Raw genomic sequence first — 22,509 nt, forward strand, 5'->3', positions numbered from 1 at the left:
CCTTACATTTTATTTTATTTTATTCATTTAAAAACATTATTCTGAAGACAGCCCAGTGCAGAAGCTTGAGGGAAACCACACGGATGAAAATCCAGCCAAGATACCCAAGAAGGAGCGGGCAGAGACATAGGAGGATAGCTAAGGGAGAGAAGAGAAACCCAGAGAAGAGAAAGTATCCAGCAGGTGGTCAAGGGAATCAAATGCTACAGAGGGGTCTCCAGCATCATTAGTCACCCAGTTTTACAGCTTCAGTATCATCCTTGACCCCTCTCATCCCACATGTCCAAGCCACTGCCAAATCCTGTTGTTTCTATCCTCACATCTCTCATAATGTCGCCTTGTCTCTATTCATACAACCACAACCCTGGTTCAGACCCTGATCACCTCTTGTGATGGCCCACTGCAATAGCTTGCAATAACTGATAAGAAAACAAGTAAAACTAAAAACATTATTCTGTGAAGGGGTTCATTGGCCTCACCAGACTGCCAAAGGGGTCCACAACACAAAAAAGTCAATTGATAACCAATCAATTAACAAACGTTTATTAAACATCTACTATGTTCCAGATACAGCCTCAAGTGCTAGGGATACAAAAAGAGGCAAAAGACAGTCTCTGCCCTCATGGAGCTTACAATCTAATAGAGAAGCTAAAAAAAGTAAAGAACCATTGATGGATTCCAAAATCCCCAATTTATAAGTGGAGAAACTAAGGCTCAGAATGGAGAAGAGACTATTCCACAGCTCATTAGCACAGAGTCCTATACATAATAAATAGGTGTTTAATTAGTATCTGCTGAATGGAATTGAATGTTTGTGGAAGTGGAATAGCTGGGACTCAAGATCTTGGGTTCATAGAATTTAGAGTTTTAAAGGCCTTTAGAGATAATCTAGTCCAGACTCATCACCCAACAGGGGCGGGGAGCCTGTGGCCTTCTAGGTCCTTGGGTGCAGCCTTTTGACTGAGTCCAAGTTTTACAGAACAAATCCTTTATTAAGGGGATTTGTTCTGGGAAGTTTGGATTCAGTCAAAGGGCCACACTTGAGGACCTAGAGGGCCTCATGCGGCCTCGAGGCTGCAGGTTCCCCACCCCTGAACTAGAAGAACACGGTCTCAGAAAGAACTTGTGTCTAACTAAGCTCAAACCTGGTCCCCCAGCAAAACATCATGGGAGCATAGGCTTTAGAGCGGACAAGGGCCTTATGGATAACTAAGTGCCTCCATTTATAGAGGAAACGAATGGCCAGAGGAGAGGTCTGATGCTTTGCCCAACATCACATAGTATGTAGCAGAAGTGGAATTTAAACCCAGATCCTGACTCCACAGAATCTGCCCTCTATTGCCATCAGTGAGGAACCAGATACCCCTTTCCTTCAAAACTGCAGGATTCAGATCGTCTTCTCCTTACTTGGCCCCAGGCCTGGGCCTTTTCTTCCCACAGCATTTATTTTGGCCAGGAGTGAAGGGTGGAGGGCGAAGGGGAGGGGGAGATCTGTTGCCCCATCCCTACAAGGCCCTGAACATTCTGCAACGGCACATGCCGTGTCCCTCCCATTCCCTTCCCCCATTCCTGGAACAACACCCACGTCCATTTCAAGAGCATCACCAGGTTCAAGGGCAGCATCCAACCCGGGCTGCTGACCTATTGTGATGGAATCTAAGCTGGGTTATTTTGGACATAGGAACATGGACGCTCAGGGAGGCTCCAGAGTGGGGCCACCCAGAGGGGACAGGAATGACTGAAGGCAATGTGGGTCAGAGATGGGTCAACTTAGTCAAACCAACTTCCCCTAGGGGATGCGGGAAAGAGGACAGGGGGCCGGACACAGGCTTTGGCAGAGCACGAGTCTGACCCGAAGGTCATTAGATGTCACAGCATCCCTGGGTCCAGCTGAAGTCCCACCTTCTTCACCAAGCCATGACTGATCGCTTCAGCCTCCACTGAACTCTTCCTTTACTGTTCTTAAAGCTGGCCCCGAATATAGTAATGGCCACTGTGCTATCCACTGACTTGATTCATGAATGAATGAATGAAAAGGCACTCCTTAAGTACTTACGATGTACTGAGCACAATGCTGAGCTAATACTGAGCACAAAAAGAAAAGCAAAGTACAATGGAAGGAAAGTTGTATGTCACTAATTAGCTGCAAGACTTTAGGCCAGTCCCTTTCTCTCTCTGGGGACTCAGTTTCTCTCCTTGTAAAATGAGGGGCCTTGGATTGGCTGGTCTCTAGGATTCCTCCCAGTTCCAACATTCAGTGATTACATATGTGTTAGTTTCATGTCCCAGGCCAGACAGTAATTACCCTGAAAGCAGGGACCTGTGTGCCCTGCTGTGGCTAAACACAATTGTTACAGTGATTGATTGCATGACTGAGATGCATGATACAGCATCTTCCTGGACCAAATGTCCCCCAACAGAGTGTGTGATGCTTGCCCCCAGCACAAAAATTCCTCCTTTGAGTCATTTAAGCTTTCAATGCTCTCGGCAGCTTTCTGAAACTTTGACTCATAGATGAATGGAGGGGGTTTCCACACTAGAAGTCCCCTATACATCTGAAATGACAGCCCTTCCATATAAGAGTAGTCCAGTATGGTGGAACATGTCTGAAATTCCTGATGCTGGGGAAGCGGAAGCTGTTGGAGTTCTTGAGCTTGGGAGCTCTGAGCTACAGTAAGCTAAGCCAATCAGGTAGCCAAACTGAGATATTAATATAATTAACCCCAGGAAAGACTAGCAGGCTGCCAAAGGAGGGGCAAGCTGGCCTCATTTAGAAAACAGCAGATCAAAGCTGCTGTGCTAATCAGAGTGGGACCTAGCCATAAACTCCCAGACTGGGCAAGACAGGAAGACCCAGTCTTTGACATACAGACACGGATGGACAGATGAACGGACAGATGAGTGGGTGGACAAAAAGACAGACAGATGGATGGACAGATGGAAGAATGGATGGACAGAGAGATAGATACATAGATAGATGGATGGATGGATCTAGTCTAACAACAAGCCAATATGTACAAACCATCTATATATAGGATAAATAGGAAATACTTAACTGAGGGAAGGCACTAGAATTAAGAGCTTCCTGTACAAGATGGGATTTTAGATTGGGACTTGAAGGAAGCCAGGGAAGACAGGAAGCAGAGATGAGGAGAGACTATTCCAGAGATGGGACACAGCCAGAGAAAATGCCCAGAGCTTACAGATGGAGTGTCCAACCCTCTTATTTTTTTTCTTTTTATTTATTTATCTATTTATCTATTTATTTTTAGTTTGCAACATTCACTTCTACAAGATTTCGAGTTCCAAATTTTCATCCCATCTCACCCCTCCCCCACCTCAAGATGGCATGCATTCTGAATAGCCCTTCACCTAATCTGCCCTCTCTTCTACCACCATCTCCCTTCTCATATCCCCTTATCCTATTTTCCTGTAGGGCAGGATAGATTTCTGTACCCCATTTCCTATATTTCTTATTTCCCAGTTGCATGTGAAAACATTTTCTTTTTAAACATATGCTTTTAAAACTTTGGCCAACCTTCTTATTTTATAGAAGAGCAAGGTGAGGCCTGAGTCCAACATAAGTACAGAAGAAAACACGAGAAAAAGCATAGAGATGGGAGAGAAGAGGAGGGCACTCTGAATAACCCAATTTGATTGGCCTATGGAATTCAAGTAGGACTGTGGTTGGACAGAAAGAGAGAGAGAGAGAGAGAGAGAGAGAGAGAGAGAGAGAGAGAGAGAGAGAGAGAGAGAGAGAGAGAGAGAGAGAGAGAGAGAGAGAGAGAGAGAGAGAGAGAGAGAGAGAGAGACAGACAGAGAGAGAGAGAGAGAGACAGAGAGAGAGAGAGAGAGAGAGAGACACAGAGAGAGAGAGAGAGAGAGACAGAGAGAGAGAGAGAGAGAGAGAGAGAGAGAGAGAGAGAGAGAGAGAGAGAGACAGAGAGAGAGACAGAGACAGAAAAAGCCAGAGAGACAGGAGTGTGACGGAGCCAGGCCCAACTGTCTTGTGGCTGATCATTAAATTTTCAGAGTGAGCATTTACACATCAGAAATCAGCCACTGCTACCTACCAGGGTTTGATTGTTCTGTTAACAGTGCAGACCTAAGAAAATGTTAATAATTCAAATTAAAAGTAAAAGTGTGTGTATATACATATCAACATCACCTCCCCCTCCCCCCTCACTAGGACTCTATAAACATTGCTTGAGCTCAGGGAATGAAGTCATCACTAGACTGGAGGCTAATAATAACAATAATAACTGGCATTTATATAGTGCTTTAAAGTTTGCAAAGTGCTTTACATCATTCATTACCTCGTTTGAGTCTTACAAGGCCTCTGGACAGATTGTAGTCAAGGAGGAAGCATTGAAGGCTTTGGAGGAGAAGAGGGACATCAGGATAGTGTATATGAACATTTTATTCAAGCAGCAGAGTGAAAAATGAATGGGATAGGAGGGGAAGGACTGGAGTTAGAAGGCTACTAGGATAGCCTAGGTGAGAAGAGCCGTAGGGGACACTCACAGTTAAGAGAACAATGACATGGCTCATGAACCATCAAAGAAGACTGAGGAGAGAGGTCAGAGAGGTAGGAGAAGAGCCAGGAGAGAGTAGTGTCACTAGAAACTAGAGTTATTTAGAAGCAGAAGGTGATCAAAAGTAATGAATGTTGCAGAGAGGTCAAGAAGGGGAGAGGATTAAGAAAAGACCATTTGATCTGGCAGTTTGGAAAGAACAATTTCAGATAAATGAGGAGACTGAAGAAGACTGAGAAGATAATGAGAGATGTGAAAGCATATAGCATAGACCCCTTTCTCAAAGCGTTAGACTGCAAAGGGGAGGAGGAATGAAAGATGAGAGCAATGAAAGATAATCAGATCAAGTGAGGGTTTTTTTAAGGTTAGGGAATACATGCACATGTTTGTTGGCAGCAGGGAGGGAGCCAGTCTAAAGGGAAAGATTGAAGATGAAAGAGTGGGGATAAACAGAGGGCAATCTGCAGGAGAACACGGGAGGGTTTGGGTGCATGTGGAGGGGTTGGCCTTGGTGAGATGAAGAAACACCTCTTCATCTAATATAGGAGTGAAGGTAAGAGTGGGGGAAAGTCTGAGAAATGTGAGTTAGGGAAGAGTAACAGAAAGATATTGTTGTTCAATTGTTTCAGTTGTGTCCGACTCTTTGTGACCCCATTTGGTGTTTTCTTGGCAAAGATACTGGAGTGGTTTGCCATTTCCTTCTCCAGTTCATTTGACAGATGAAGAAACCAAGGCAAACAGGGTGAAGTGACTTGTCCAGGGTCACACAGCTAGTCAGTGTCTGAGGGTGGATTTCAACTCCAGTCTTCCTGATTCCAGGCTTGGTATTCTATCCACTGTACCACCTATCTGCCCTAACAAGAGGGAGATCCCACCAAATGGCCTCAAGTTTTTTCAGTGAGGTCCTCAGCTGAGAAGATTAGAAGAGGAGGCTAGAGGAAAGACGAGAGGTTTGGAACAATTATTGTGGAGAGCAAGATAGTGAATTAATCAGGGAAGAATCGAATGATTGCCTTGCTGTGGTGAGGGCCCATGTGAGAAAACATAAATTTGTACTGGATTCAGTCAGCACATTTTCATTATTTCCTCCATCACTGTTCAGCAGCTTCTGAATAGGAGCAAAGAAGGAAGATACTGGGAGCATTCTGGGTTTGGGGTTTGGGAGATAATGTGATTAGCTATAGTACAAGGGGGTAGAGGTAGGGGACAGTATAAAATTGCAATGTTTTTCCAAGGAATCAGGATAAGGAAGGGAAAAGAGTATAGTTGCTGGGCAAATTTTTTTCAGCTCCTCCAACCTAGCCCTTTTTAAAAATTTTCCACCATTGGGCTTTTTAGGAGGCTGTTATTTTCTTCTTATTCCTAACCTCTTTTTACTCAATCTCTCTTTCCTTTTAAATTGGCCCCTTGATTTTCTCTTCCTCCTCCAGACTGACTCACTCTTCACCACTAAGGCTGGCATTGCCTCTTGCGGATAACTGATAGGACTGTACTTTGACAAACTTTAAAGGGCAAATATTATATGAAGAGGGTGTTTGTTGGTAGTGGTGTTAGTATGGCCTGAGCAGAGAGCCATCCAGCATGGACCAGAGCTGGACGAGGAGAAAGATTTTCACTTGGACGGGGTACCTTCCATTTTGCTGGATTCCTTGCAATGTGAGGCTTTCTCGATGAACACTTCCACATTAAATCCATCCTGCCATCAATCTCCCCACTTGGAGATTTCATTCACCAAAGAGGTGGAGAAACTAACTGAACTCTCGTTGCTTCTCCAACCATCCTACTGTCTGTGTGTGGTGTTAGGCCAGTTTCTCTGCCCTACCTTCTTGCTATTTTCTCTTTGCCGGGAGATATGTCTGAGTACACTAATCACCAGGTACTGTGCTAGGTACTGGGGTACAAAGATAAAAATGAATCAGCCTCTGCCCTCAAGGAGCTTACATTCTAAAAGGACACCATATAATTGTGAGCTAAATATATACAAATAAACACCTTGGGGAGGAAGGCAGGGATGGTGTTACCATTTAGGTCTCTGCCGGTTCTAACTTTTAGGGCTTCTGGAGAGTTCATATAAACTCCTTATTGCTAGGTTTCTTCTGCTCTGAGATTACCCTTCATCTACTCTGTATACATCTTGTAAAAACCCAGTTATTTACATGTTGTCTCCCTGTTAGACTGTAAGCTCCCTGAGGGCAGGGACTGGATTTTTTTTTTTTTTTGGTTTTTTGTTTTTTGCTTTTCTTTATACTAAGTGCCAGGCACATAGTAGGAGCTTAGTCGATGCTTGTTGCAAGCTGATTCTGGCCCCTCAGGACTGAAGGAGGACTTCCTGTATGGGGGGTGCACTCAGTTGAAGGGACAGAGGCTGGAGCTAGAGGGCTGAGAGCAGGGGGTGGGGGGAATGTTTTGACAGCTGCCTCTGAGTCAAATACAAAACTTTCCTCTTCTTCCAAGGCCTTTTTTTCCCTTCTTTTTAAAAAATTTTACGGCTTATTTTTGTTTGGTTATTTTTTGTCTTTGGAATGCTCAAGTTCCAATTCACCCAACAAAGTGAAAGACGAGGAAAAAATGTCTTGAAGACAGGTGGCGTCGGGGGTTGTCATGGTGACCGAATCTTTTCCTCTGAGGTTGCTAAAGCTGGGTAATTGAGTAATGCATTCCTGCATACATATGTGATAGCAGATATGTACACAGACATAGACATATAAATACTGATGTGCACACAGCTCCCTGAAGATGAGATGGAGGCCCAGGAAGTCCTCAGGAGCCATCGAATCCAGTCCCCTCATTTTAGAGGCAAAGCAATTGTTGCCAAGAGACAAAAATGATTTGCCCAAGATCACCCAACCAGTTAGTATCACTGCCATGTCTTGAATCCACCTTGGTGTAATGGTTGAAGCGCTAGACTTAGAGTCAGGAAAGCCTGGGTTCAAATCCTGCCCTTGACATTTATTAGCTGTGTGACCATGGGTAAGTGGCTTAACTTATCTGAGTCTTTTTCGTCATCTGCAGGATGAGAAAGTTGGACTAGAACAGATTAATTGGTCTAGGGTTTCTCTCAGCTCCAAAGCTATATTCCTAGGTACTCCAGGATCCACCATGACCATATCTCAAAACAATACCCCAGGTAGGGGCCTGTGATAGCTCCATTGCCCTCATTGCCTCAATTGCCCTCCACTACATTGAGGACCCAGATATTAGACCTCTCTAGTCAAGACCACCAGTACTCAGCCCAGGACCGGAGCGTCATCCCAACCTGCACCCCACCACATCCCACTATCTCAACACATTTATTCAGGTGACATAAGGTTACAGTGAATGCTGAGGGTAACCTAAAATAGGAAGAGACAGCCTGGAAATGAAGATGGATGGGAGCTGGAGAGGCCTGTGAACTGGACAAGGGGCAGCCTTGCCTAAGGGCTGCTTGTGTGTATGAGCTTCAGGCGTTTTTTGCTAGCAGCCACCTGAGTCATCTTCTTATCCACTGCCTGCCTCCCTGAGTCACTGCCAAGTGTCTGGCTACTGTGGGGGGTGGGGGCGGGGATGATACACCAAAGCTCAAAGCCCTCTCACAGACACTCTGGGTTGGAAGTGACCTCCGAGGTCACCTACCAGCACCCACCAGCACCAGCTGCAGGAATCCTACCTACTATGATAATGCCTCAACAGGTTTGATCTCCCAGCTCAGACATGCAAACCTTCAGCGAGGGAAGAACTGACTCCTCCCAAGGCAGCCCATTCTATCCTTACCACTGACTGCTACCAAGTTTCTCCTTGTATCAGTGAAATCTGTCCCTGCAAATTCTGCCTTCTGGGGGCCAGGTAGAACAAGACCAATCCCACTTTCACGTGACCACCCTTGCAATACTTGGGAATCAGCCCTTGTAATACAAGGGTGTCACAGATTTAGAGATGAGAGGGCCCTCTGAGGTCATGTAGTCCAACTCCTTAATTTTGCAGGTGAGAGAACTGGGGTCCAGAGAGGTCTGGGTAGCTGATTTGCCCAAGGTCACACAGTTAATAAGCAAGAGCTAGGGTCTGAACTCAAGTCCTCTAATTCCAAAGTAAGCTCTTCCCAATGTTCCATGCTGCTTCTAGGCTTGAAGACAGCTCTCATGTCTTCTCCCTATATCCCTAGTTCTTTTTGGCTAGGCAGTTGGGGTTAAGTGACTTGCCCAAGGTCACACAGCTAGCTAAGTGTCAAGTGTCTGAGGCTGCATTTGAACTCAAGTCCTCCTGACTCCAAGGCTGGAGTTCTATCCACTGTGCCACCTAGCTGCCCCCAATCCCTAGTTCTTTCAACAGAGCCCTAGGTGGGGTGGTTTATGGTCTCCTCATTATCCTGGTCACCCCAGTACCTTGATGGGTATGTTTCAGTTTGCCAATGTCCTTTGTAAAAGGTGGTACCCAGAAAGGAACACAATACTGTAAGGGCGTCTGATGAGGACAGAATGTGATGGGGCTGTCACCTTCCTTTTTCTCAGTGCTACACCTCTATTAATATAGCAGAAAATCTCCTAAACTTTTCATTCGTTTATTTATTTATTTTTGTCTGCCGTGTCACACCATTGACTCATCCTGAGCTTGCAATTCTCTGTACCCCAGGGCTGGCTCTGGGATTTAGTGGCATAGTTGCCAGACATCCTTCCTTAGCAACCTTCTGAGGCAAGGGAGGGAGAGATCATCAGAAGCAAGTAGAGGCCACTGGACTTGAGGACTGGGCCAGGAAGCCCCAACTGGAGACCAAGACAGGTAGAAACCATGCAGCTGAGAACAGAGGCACTCTCAGGTCATGACTGAGGATGGAGGGAAGGGGACCAAGAACCAGCCACTGTGACTTGGGGCAATTGGGGGCATTTGGGAATGCCAACATGTGGCAACTGAGATGGAATAATCATAGGATCAGAGAGCTGAATCTTTGGGCAGCCAGCTGGCACAGCAGATGGAGTGTGTCAGGTATTTCACCTTTCTAAAGACCATGTGGGGCAGTGAATAGAGTGCCGGGCCTAAAGTCAGGAAGACTCATCTTCCTAAGTTCAAATCCAGCCTCAGACAGTTACTAGCTGTGTGACCCTGGGCAAGTCACTTTACCCTGTTTGCCTCAGTTTCCTCATCCATAAAATGAATTGGAGAAGGAAATGACAAGCCACTCCAGAAGGAAAAGAAAAAGAAGGGCCAGCTAGGGGTCGAAGTGGATAGAGCACCGGCCCTGAAGTCAGGAGGTCCTGAGTTAAAATCCAGCATCAGACCAAACACTTGACACTTACTAGCTGTGAGACCCTGGGCAAGTCACTTAACCCCAATTACCTTAAAAAAAAAAAGAGGAGGGAGGGAAATCCAGGTAGAGCAATGGCCCTTACAGACCGAGTAAGAACAGGGAATCTTTTTCCCTTCCCAGCTTTCTCTCAGTCTCTTCTTTAGTCTAAGCTAGAGACATACATGGAAAAACTTGCAATTAGTACACAGTAAGCTAGGAGGTTGATGTCATGGAATCCCAGACTCTCTGAATTGGAAGGTACTTAATCTTAGAGAATTAGAGCATATTTAATACAACTAGCCCATTTTACAGAGAAGAAAACAGAGGTCTAGAGAGGCACCCAACAAGTCAGGAGCAGCTCTGGATTCACAAGCCAAGAGCCTGGCAGGTCAGCGTTTTCCCCCTACCCTTCACTATTTCATTCAGTACCCAGTTCAGCATCCGTTCTGACACCCAGGTCAAGTAAAGCCAGTCATCTAGCATTCAGGGACTCAGTTCTCCATTCTGAGAATGCACGCACATCCCAATTCACAGAATCATAGACTTATCAGCTCAGAGAATGAGGAACCTGGAGGCAATCTAAGAGGTCATCCAATCCAATCTTTTTATACTGTGGAAGAAGAAACTTAGGGCCTGTGAAGTAGCTTGTCTAAGGCTACACAGTTGATTAGTAGTAGACTAATAGGGCTAGAACTCGGGTCTTCTAGCTCCCCATTCATTGTCCTATCCAGGATGTTGCTGTTCTTGAATCGTGTCCAACTCTTCGTGACCCCCATTTGGTGTTTTCTTGGCAAAGACATTGGAATGGTTTACCATTTCCTTCTCTAGCTCATTTTTCAGATGCAGAAACTGAGGCAAACAAGGTGAAGTGACTTGCCCAGGGTCACACAGCTAGTAACTGTCTGAGGCTGGATTTGAACTCAAGGAGTCTTCTTGACTCCAGGCCTGGTGCTCTGTGCACTATGGCATCACGCACCCGCCCCCTATCCCGGGTACCATGCTCCTCCTCTGACCTTCCTGACTCCTCAAGAGTGCTTTCCACTGTGCTGCTCACACTAGCAATATCTGACATTAACATGGGGACGATGCAGGCTACCTAACATTTTTTTAAAAATCAAATCCATTCCACAAACTGCACCGCCCCCCAAGACAGAACACTTAACAGTGTAAACATGCCTTTGATTAATTACTTTTATCTTTCTAGACTTCCTCAGAAAGTGTCACTGTCCACACATTCAGGAGTTCTGGTATGTTTATTGTAATGTTAACATCAGCCTGTCCCTGGGTCTACCACCAGGCATCAGCTGTACTATGCACAGGACAAGCAAAGCCAAGAACCAAGCTGGGGGGACGGAGGAGGGGGGAAGATCAACATTGGCCCTTTGAGCAGGTGGCCCGGAGAAATCCAGGACTAATTGGAGGAGCTGAGATGCACCTGGGCAGTCAGGGGGGCGTGGCACCCTCTCTGTGCATTCAGTTGGATTTTCAACATAATTAGCCAACTAATTGCACACTCCACACTCCACGAATACACTAGTCCCGTGCAGCTCATCATGATTTATTCAATAGGTCTCTCCAAAAACAGCTTTCATCTTCACTCCATATCACAAATCTAATTACCCCTGGCTACCTTGGTGAGCTTTTTTGGGGGGAGGAGGGGGGATTGAGGGAGGCCTGGTTCTATTCTTCTATTTTCCCTAGAACATTTCCCTCTATTCATATTTTATTAGATAACATTTCTGCTTCAATTTTTTTTTAACTAATAAATACAACTCAACCTTGGGCGGCATTGAGGGATGCTAAAATGCCGATGAGTTTTATCTAAGAGGGTAAAATGGTCTCTTTCAATTTTAAGAGTCTGGATGAGACATCTCAGGTTTTATTGAACATTAATAGCATACTTAGAGCCACTAAAATACAAGGCACTTGTGAGAAAGTAGGGCTCTCCCCCATTAAGCCTTAATGCCATTTAGCGAGAATGAGAAGGGCAATGTAAATGTTCCCTCTACAGAATCAGAATTCTATACTCTGCACCAACATTCACTCAGCAGTAATGATATTTGCAGCATAGAGTATACACAGTGTCAGAGCTGAAAGAACATAGATGTTAGAATTGGGACCTTAGAAAGCAGAAAACAGAATGTTCAAATCCAACAAGTAGCACTTCCTGAGCACCTACTAAGTGCCAAAGCAATAGCATTTTCTGAGTGCCTACTGTGTGTCAAAGCAACGTGCCAGACTCTAAGGATTTTGTTGTTGGGTTGTTTCAGTTGTGCCCAGCTCCTCGTGACCCCATTTGGGGTTTTCTTGGCAAAGATACTGGAATAGTTTGCCATTTCCTTCTCCAGCTCACTTTACAGATGAGGAAACTGAGGCAAACAGGGTGAAGTGACTTGTCCAGGGTCCTAGTGTCTGAGGCTGGATTTGAACTCAGGAAGATGAGTCTTGCTAATGTTTTATCCACTGCACCACCTAGATGCCTCTAAGAATACAAAGACTTTTTAAAAATGAGACACCATGCCCTCACAAAGCTTAATTGGAAGGAAATGTAGAACATGGAACATCGGAGCTGCAAAGAACCTTAGAATATAGCATGTAGAATGTCAAAGGCAGAATGAATCTTAGAATACTGAACTCAGATGATAAGCATGGGAAAATAACCCTAGAATATAGAATAAAGAACAATGTCAAAGCTGGAAGGGATCTTACAATAATAAAACACAGAATGTCTGAGCAGGAAGAGAGCTTCATAATAATCATAATAGCTACCATTTATACAGTCCCTACTACGTGCCAGGCACTGTGCTATGTGCTTTATAAATATTATGTCATTGAATCCTCACAACCACCCTGGGAGGTAGGTGCTATTATCATCATTCCCATTTTAGAGTTGAGGAACAAACAGGCAAATAGAGGGTAAATGACTTAACCAAGGTCACATAGCAAGTATCTGAGGCCAAATTTGAACTCAGGTCTCCTTGATTCTCATCTTACTTCTATAGAAGCTTAGAATATAGAAGATTGACCATCAGATCTGGACGGGACCTTAGAACACAGAATGTCAGATCTGGAAGGACATTAGAACATAGAATGTCAGCTTTAGAAGGGCACTTGACCTGCAGAACATTAGAGCTGCAATGGACCTTGAGAAAAGAATGGTGGAGCTGAAGGGTATCTTGGAACACAGAATCACAGATTTTTGGAGCTCTGAGAAGGGTTCTCAGAGGCTATTTAGTCCAAACAGCGCCTAAATAAGAATCCTTCTTACATTAAACCTGACAAGTCATCACCTAGCCTTTGCTCAAAGACCTCCAAGTTATTGATAAAAAACATCAGACAGCACAGGTTCAAGCACAGATCCCTGTGGAACCCTTGGAGACCTCTTTCCAAACTGACATCACACGATTAAGGACAACTTTTCGGGTCCAGCCATTAAACTAGTTCTGAATCCACCTAATTGTGCTATTGTTTAGCTCACATCTCTCCAATCTTTTCACAAGAATACCTACAAGAGATTTTTGTCATATGCTTTTCTAAAATCTAAGTCAACCATATCTATACCATTCCCCTGATCTACCAATCAAGGGACCGTGTCAAAAAAAGGAAATGAATTTAGTCTGCCATAACTTGCTGTTGACGAAGCCACCCTGGTCCCTCCCTTTCTAGGTGTTAGTTCACTAACCATCCGTTGAACAATACATTCTGGAATTTCACCAGGAACAGGAGTCAGGCTCACTGACCTCTAGCTTACTGATGCCATTCTCTTTTCTTTTTTTGTGAAAATTGGGACAATTGCCCTTCTCCACAGTCTTTCAAAGATCACTGACAGTGTCTCAGCAATTATACCTGCCGGTCCTTTCAGCATCCTAGCATGGAGCTCATTTGGGCCTGGTGATCAGAACTCATCAAGGGCCCCTAAGGGGCTTCCTTTCTACATTCTTTCTTATCTCTGCTTTCAATTCCCTACTCTTAGCCACTTGGGCTTACTTCTTTTCCTCTCCTTTCTAGTTTGAAGATAGTTCTTTTAACAGAGAAAACAGAAGCAAAATTAAGAGTTGAGCAGGGGTCTGTGTATAGATTGCAAAGCCTGTGAACTTGGATAGGAAAATAATTACATTGTAATTTTAGTATAATATCTTTTGTACTCCATTTGGATTTTGTTTTATGCATTTAAAGGTATTATTCTAAGGAGGGATACATAGGTTTCACCCGACTGCCAAGGAGTCCATCACACACACAAAAATTAGGAACCCCTAGTCTCAAAGAAACAGAAATTTTCTTTTCCTTGAAGCTTATTTAATTGCCTCTGACTCACTAGCATGTATAGGCCCAACACCAGGAGCAGGGAACTTGTGGCTTCGAGGCCACATGTGGCCCTCTAGGTGCTCAAGTGTGGCCCTTTGACTGAATCCAAACTTCACAGAACAAATCCTTTTATTAAGGGGCCAATATCCTCCCTAGGAGATAGGAGATCAACACTTGGGCCCATTCTGAAACCTCATCTCGGCCAGAGAAATTCAACTGGGTAAAGTGTTAGGGACATCTGCTCTGGGGATTTAGCATTTTGAAAAAGCTAATGGAGAGGAAATGCCCTACCTTCAAAGATGGAAGCCTCCTCAATTTTCCAATGCCTGCCCTTCTGGCCCTCTGACTCCAGAGCCTCTTCTGTTTCTGATATAGGCTCCCCAAAGAACTGACACTCTAATGGAAAAATGTCGGCATCATAGTGAGATTTGCTGGGGGGCAGGTTTTCACACCACAGGAAACTGACTATATCAACCTAGTCTAGGTGGGATGCTGGCCCTAACCAAAGGAAACCCACTATTCAGCAAACTTCAGCAGTGTTTCTAGAGCCACCAAAATAAACTGCCGGATTACTTGCTGATTTGGGTACAAATGTCTAATGCTCTCAGGGGCAATGCTCTGGGAAAAGAACCCAGAGCAAGTCCACTTGCACCACTCAGATAAACCCTGCTAGAACAGACCTCACCACAGCATCCTCTGCTCCAATTCTAATGCCCACTGTGTTTATAGGCTCATAGGATCCTAGTTCTAGAGATGAAAGGCAACAAGAATTTAAAAGCCATCAGGAGGCCCAGAAATTTTAAGTAACTTGCCCAAAGTCACACAAAATGAATGGCAGAGGAAAGATTTCAACTCCACTGCTTTAATTCCAAATTCGGCACTGGAGACAAAAACTTGGCCCCCAATGCCAACGCTGCCAATGATGAGCCAAAAGGAGGAGGCTGCTGCCTTAAGCTTCCAGGACTTTACCAGCTTCCTCCAGCACTTGGTCTCCTTCCCACATTCCACAGCACCACGAAGCAGTCTCTGCCTGCCATTGGACCACCTGCATACCAACAGCTTTCCTCCCAGAAACTATTAAATGACCCACTGGAAGGTACCACATTATTATTCAGTAGCTTCTCCCACCAACAGAAGCAGCCCTGGAAACAGTCTCCCAGTTCTGCATGCAAAGGATTGTGTGGAAGGTCCCATGCCCCTCACCCAGAAGCCTTGAACACTCCAGTCTCCAGATGCTTAGGGCCTCAATCTTCTGTCACAGATAAGGCATGAGAGATCTAATGAAAATAAAGCTACAACATAGCAGAAAGAACACTGGACTTTGAGTCAGAAAGCCAGGATTTGACATGGTTCTACCACTAATTTACCTGTGGCAATTTAAGGCTCCATTTCCTTCTTTGCAGGCAGCTAGGTGGTACAGTAGATGGAACATTGGACCTGGAATCAGGAAGACCTGAGTTCAAATCCAGCCTCAGACACTCACTAGCTATGTGACCCTGAGCAAATCACTTAAACTCTCACAGCCTCGGTGTCCTCATCTGTAAAATGGGCTGGAGAAGGAAATGACAAACCACTCCAGTATCTTTGCCAAGAAAACCCCAAATGGGTTCACCAAGAGTCAGACACGACAGAAAAATGGCTGAACAACAACTTCCTTCTTTGCAAAATGAAGAAGTCAGACTCAGGCTCAAAGGTCCCTCCCAGCTCTCACAGCCCGTGAGCCTAGGCTGTGGGTCCAATGTTCAGTCACTGGCCTGATGAAGAGATTGGCCCTTCTTTCTATTTCCATTTCTTTTCCTTACGGTTGGATGTTTACATGAACCGCCTACAAGAGATCTATCTGTAGGCAATAGGGTATAAGGGAAAGAGCATTGCTCTAGAAGTCAGAGGACCCAGGTTCAATCAACAGTCAGTCAGTAAGCATTTAATAAGCACCTACTGTATTCCAGGCATTGTACTAAGCACTGGGAATATATAGAAAGGCAAAAACAGCTCCTGACCTCAAGGAGTTTACGATCTAGGGAATACAACATACAAACAATTGTGTATGAACAACGTATAGATAGGATAAATTGGAGATACTCAGCAGAAGGAAGATCATAGCATTAAGGGCTATCAGGAAAGGCTTCTTTTAGGAGGCAGAATTTTTGCTGGGACTTGAAGGAAGCTGGGGAAGCTAAGAGAGAGAAATGAGAAGGGAGAAAAGTCCAAGTATGAAGGACTGCCAGTGAAAATGCCTAAAGCTGGGAGATGAAGTATCTTGTGGAAGAAAGAGCCAAGAGGCCAGTGTCACTCTCCTGTAGGTAGTGGGCAGGTGTAAGGTGTAAGAAGACTGGGAAGATAGGAGGGAACTGGGCTATAAAGGGCATTGAATGCCAAACAGAGGATTTTCTATTTGATCCTGGAGATGATAGGGAGCCACTGAACTTTACCAAATGGTTGTGGGTATAGGGAGAAGATGTGATCAGACCTGAGTTTTAGGAAGAACAATTTGACAGATTAGAAGAGCTTGGACCACAGTGAAAAGACACTAGAGTCAGGGTGATCAACCAGCTGGCTATTGCAATAACCCAAGAGTAAGGTGATGAGGAGACATACCAGGCTCACGGCAACAGGAAATAAGAGGCATCTATAAGGGATATTGTGAAGGAGAACCGAGAAAATTTGGCAATTGATTAGATGTGATGGGGAATGGGTGAGAGAGAGTAAGGAGTTGAGGATGACCTAAGTTGGGAACCTGGGTGACTAGGAGGATGGTGGTGCCCTCATAGTAACAGGGAAGTTCAAAGGGGAGGATTTAGAGAAAAGATAACGAGTTTAGTTTTGGACATGTTGAGTTTAATTTAAGATGGCTATGGTACATCCAGTTTGGGATGTCTAACAGACAACTGGAAATGTGAAACTGGAGGTCAGCAGATACATTAGGACTGGATAAGTCCTATTGTACTAAGCAATGGGAATATATAGAAAGGCAAAAATAGCACCTGACCTCAAGGAGTTTACAATCTAGGGGAGACAACATAGAAACAATTGTGTGTGAACAAAGTATAGATACGCTAAATTGGAAATACTCAACAGAGGGACTGGTTTAGTAGATATGAGAATCATAAGCATAGAGATGATAATTGAATCCATGGGAGCTAATGAGATCACTAAATGAAATGGTACAGAAGAAGAAGATAAGAGGGCCCAGGACAGATCGTTGTGGGACACCCAGTCAGTAGGCGTAGCCTGGATGAAGATCCAGCAAGGACGATGGAGAAGGGATGACCAGATGAATAGGAGAGGAACCAGGAGAGTGTAATTCACAGACACTCAGAGAGAAGACAGTATCAAGGAAAAGAAGGTGATCAGCAGGGTCAAAGGCTGCAGAGAGGGTTGAGAAAAGGCCAACTCAGTATGGCATGCCCCAACTATCAGAGGAACATCTCAAGGCATATCCTCTCTAAAGCCTTCAGAGATGCCATCTTTGTTAGGAAGGTGGACAGTGCATGTTGACATTGATGCACTCTTTTGATGCCAATCATGGGAGCAGATTATTCATTACTTTTTAATCCCCTTGTGTTTGTCCTTGGACTTTTGGGGGAAAGTCCCTGGTCACCTTGCTCATAAGCAAGACAATAACCCAGCCCTCATTTGGATATGAGCTACTCTGAGGTACTAGGCACTGCTGAAACGTTCAGCCACAATGCAAATCATCTTTCTTATCATTATCTTTTTTGCTGTCAGAGAAAAATCTCCCATTAAAAAAAAAAAAAAGCATGAACACCCACACATGCGTGCATGCACACACCCAGCCTGTGCCTTGAACCCAGTTCCCTTGATCAGGCCCCTTTGAAGGAGGAAATACATAAAGAGAGGAGAGCCAACAGGCACACAAAATCCCATGAAACCCTTTAAACCAGGGGTTCTTACCCTGATGTCTGTGAGCTTGTATTTTAAAGTATTTTGATAGCTGCATCTCAGTATAGCTGGCTTCCTTTGTAAACCCATGTATTTTATTTTATGTATTTAAAGAAACATTATGCAGAGAAAGGGGCTCATGGGCTTTACCAGCCAGCCCCAGGAGTACACAATACAAAAAAAAAGTTAAGAAACTCTGCTTTCAGCTCTAAAAGAAGGGCAGCAATAAGATACTACCCAGAAGTCTTTTAGCCTAGCTCAGGGCGGGGAACCTGTGGCCCTCTAGGTCTTCAAGTGCAGCCCTTAAAGCCACAGGGGGACAACTCACCAGCCCTCAATAGCCAGCATCCTACACAGCTAGGAAGCAGCCAAAAAAAAAAAAAAAACGATACTCACCCTAACTCTATCACAGAGCTGTTGGGGGAAAAGCACTTTGTAAATTGTGAAGCACTATGGAAATACGTTACAATTATTAATGGTAAGTTGGAGGTGGTGGTAGTGAAGAGGATGAGCTGAAACCAGTTGTAACTCCGTCTTCCACCTCAGGGGAAAGGGCTGCCATAACACCTGCCTCCCACCACCAGGAGATAAGAGCAGGCAGGGGGTGGGAGCTGTGTCTCCATTCTATTTGACAAGGGGGGGGGAAGCAAAGCTCTTTGCTCTTCCAGCCAGCATCTACACCCCAACACCTGGAGTCCTTGTTTTCTCCCTGCCACTTTGAGTTGGAAAGAGGCTGGGAGGTTGTCACTCAAAGGGTGCCTTGGGTCGGAGCAGGGGATGGTGGTGGATGGTACTGCCAGGGAACAGTGGGCTGGCCTTGCAGAATGCATCCCTACCAGCTGGTCCATTCCATGCCTAGGAAATTCTAAATGACAGGACTTGTCAGGCAAGAGAGGTGGTGGGCAGAATGAAGGCAGGGAGCAGGGTGGCCCTGCTACTCTACAATGGATATGGAGAGAAATGAGAAAATGCCTAATAATTACTCAAGTCCAGAGGAGACAGAATGTCTGGGGCAATGGGGAGACTCCTCTGTTTTGGTCAGATAATACCCAGAGCACCGGAGTAAGTTGTGGGGGCTGCATCTCAGGCCTGACTATAGCAGTCTGTGGGACTACAAGGAAGATTCAAAACCACATTATACAATGATCTTTTGAAGGAATAGAAGATGTTAAACATGGAGAAAAGCAGATTTGGGGGTAAGGGAAATACATAGGATCATAGGGCTAGGCCTTAGGACTTTAGATGTCCCCTCTAGGGACTTTAGAAATGATTTAATCTAACCCTTTCACCTGCTAGGTGAAGAAATTGAAACCCAGAGAAGTCATGGGACTGATCCAAGGTCACATCACTCGTAAGTGGCAGGGCTGAGATTTGAACCCAGGTCCTCTAACTCTGAAGTATTTGAAAAGGGTTTAGACTTATTCTGCTCAGACTTAGAGGGCTGGACTAGAAGTAATGGAAAGGCTCTATATAAAGAAAAACTTCTTCATAATTGTTGTTCAGTCATTTTTTCAGTCATGTCTGACTCTTTCTAAACTCATTTGGGGTTTTTTTTTGGCAAAGATACTGGAATGGATTGCCATTTCCTTCTTCAGCCCATTTTACAGATGAGGAAACTAAGACAAACAGGATTGAGTGACTTGCCCAAGGAAACACAGCTAGGAAGTGTCTGAGGCTGGATTTGAACTCATGAAGAGGAATCTTCCTGACTCCAGGCCAGGTGCTCTATCCACTGCTCTGTCCTAGCTGCCCTTCCTCATAATTAGAGTTATGCAAAAGAATGGGCTGCTTTCCAAGCAGAAGTGAGTATCTTTCCCATTAGCGGAGGTCTTTAAGTATGGATGACCAAGTGTTAGAATGTAAGTTCCCTGAGGGCAGGGATTGTTTCACTCTTTGTCTTTGTATCCCCCAGCACCCCACATTTGTTGATTGACTGTGGTTGTTGTTGTTTGTCTTTCCTGAAGAGGCCATGACATCAGGGAGCTGATGCCACAGCCTGCAAGTGAATTGGATTTAAGTGAAGAGGGTCATGCAAAGTCACCAGCCTCACTTTGTCCTCTAGAGCCATCTGGGTTCCCGTGGCAAGACACAGATCAGGATGACTGGAGATGGCCCTGGATGCAGTGGGGGACCCCTTTGCCAGTGTGTATTCCCAGGGATGGCAAAGCAAAAGGCTCCCAAGAGGTGATCTAGCCAAGAGTGTTTCATCCTTGGACTAATGTGTGCAGCCAAGCCAGGTTAATATGTAATTAAGACACAGTTTACAAAAAAGAAAAAAAACCCAAAAAACAGTTAACCAAATAAATAAAAGTACAACAGAACATAGATAATATGAATATGTGGTTCTTTAAGCCAATATACAGCCAGAAAGTATGGCTTTAATGGTTCCCATTTCTATTTCAGTTAGAACCATGGTATCATGGTTCTAAAGAGCCTGTCCAATCCACAGGATGCTCACTGGAGCACTCAGTTCTGCCACCTGGCCCAATCAGTGTTAAAATATCCCAAATGATCTAGGCTCTGACTGGCCTAAATCCTAAGCTAAAGTGGATTTAGCACCTCCTCTCTTGGAGTCCTGCCAGGCAGCATAGTGGGTTGAACTCTAGACTTGGAAGTCAGGAAGATCTGATGGTGTCAGATCCACCATGTTACCTTGCTGTCTCTAGGGAGTCGGAAAAATAAGAATGAGCGGTGAAATGAATGAATTTGGACTTTCTTATGGGGGTAAAGTGGGGCCATTGCAGGGTCTTCAGCAAAGGAGTAAGACAACCAGTTGTGGAATAGCGGAAAGAAAGATGGGTTTGTAGTAGGAGAACTTGGGTTCAATTTTCTTCTCCACTACTGTGTAACCTTGGTCTGTCCTTCATTTCTCTAGAACTCAGTCTCCACCCTTGTAAGATGATGATGTTGGACCATATAAGCCCTTCTGATATAAGGCTGCTTCTGATTTTCAATCTTGTAGCCAGATCTCTGCATGAGAAAGACAATTATGGATGAAGGATGAATTGAAGGCAAGCAGACTTATTAGGAGTCAATTGCAGTAGGATAGGCAGGTAGAAATAAAGGCCTAGACTGGAATGATAAGGCCCTTATTTGCCTTACACAAGCCATTCAATCACATTTAGCCTCGGTTTCCTCATCTGTAAAGTGAGGAGAATAATGACACCTATCTCATAGGGTTGTTGTGAGGATCAAGCAAGATAAAATGTGTTAAATGCTTTATATGTATGTTGGCTGGCTGTTGTCCTTTGTGCTTGAAGAGGACCAAAATGACCTCACAAGGTCCGGGTCAACGGACAGTGTGTCTGACTGTGGCTGATCAGACCAATACGAGCTTGGAAGGCTCTATCACAGGTCGGGCACAAATAGTCCATATGAACATTTGGAGTGGAGATGTCTCCAACTTTGTGTATCTCATGTTTCTTTTGAGCTGCTGCAGTTCCGCTTTGCTCATAGAGCACAGTGCCTTCTTTGATGTGGGCACACCATGCCAGACAGTCCTGTGCCAGTGTCTCCCACGTCTCACAATACAAATTTGTACATGTGGACAGTATATGTTTAAGGTACTTTGCCTTAGGCCCCCATTCCAGGGGCTCAGGCTGTTGAAGAAACCAAATAACTTATATATAGATATAGAACAGGGCCTTAGAACTCCTTGAGGTACCAGTTTACTATTTATTATTCATGATGACCTCATTCTGCCAAGCTGCCCTCCCCATCTATCCTCTATCTTCATCTTCTCAGGCAGCTAGGCGGTGTATTGAATAGAGCCCTGGGCCTGGAGTCAGAAAGACCTGAGTTCAAATTTGCCCTCAGACACATCCTAGCCAGGCAAATCATTTAACCTCTGTCTGCCTCTTTTTCCCCAGCTGTAAAAAGGAATAATAATAGTGCCAACCTCTTAAGGTTGTTGTGTGGATCAAATGAAATAATATTTGTAAAGTACTTAGTACAGTGACTGGCAAATAGTAGGTGCTTAATAAATTCTTGTTTCCTGCCTACTTTCTTCCTTTCCATTTCTTCAAACTTGTGACTTCTTCATGGTTTTTATTCCTTATGGGATGGGGTGAAATCACTGGGCAAGTGATCACTGGATGGGAAGAATCAGGACTCCTGGGTTCTGTGACTCTAGGAATCCCTGCCTCAAAAACGTGACCTTTGACCTTTGCTTCTACCCCTAGAATCATGGGTCAAAGTGGTATACTGTAAAGAACCCTGGACTAGGAGTGAGCAGGCCTTGACTCCCATTCCAGCTTGGCCACTAAAGCCCAGTGTGACTACAAGGAAGTCATTTAGCTCCTCTGGGCCTTGGTTTCATGATTTATGTTTTTTAAGATGGAGGAGGAGAAGGGGGTTTTCAAGGATGGAGCAGAACTGAATTAGTTCTAAGGTCCCGTCCTACTCTACGATCTTCCTCTAAGGCTGTTCAGGAGTGTTGAAGACTGCAGGGTGAGTTCGCACAGGGGTCTAGAGCGGAATGTATGTAGTAATTCTAGGTGTGCAGAGTGG

Source organism: Phascolarctos cinereus, unplaced genomic scaffold, assembly GCF_003287225.1.
Source record: "Phascolarctos cinereus isolate Bilbo 61053 unplaced genomic scaffold, phaCin_HiC Scaffold_4;HRSCAF=312, whole genome shotgun sequence".
Lineage (NCBI taxonomy): Eukaryota > Metazoa > Chordata > Mammalia > Diprotodontia > Phascolarctidae > Phascolarctos > Phascolarctos cinereus.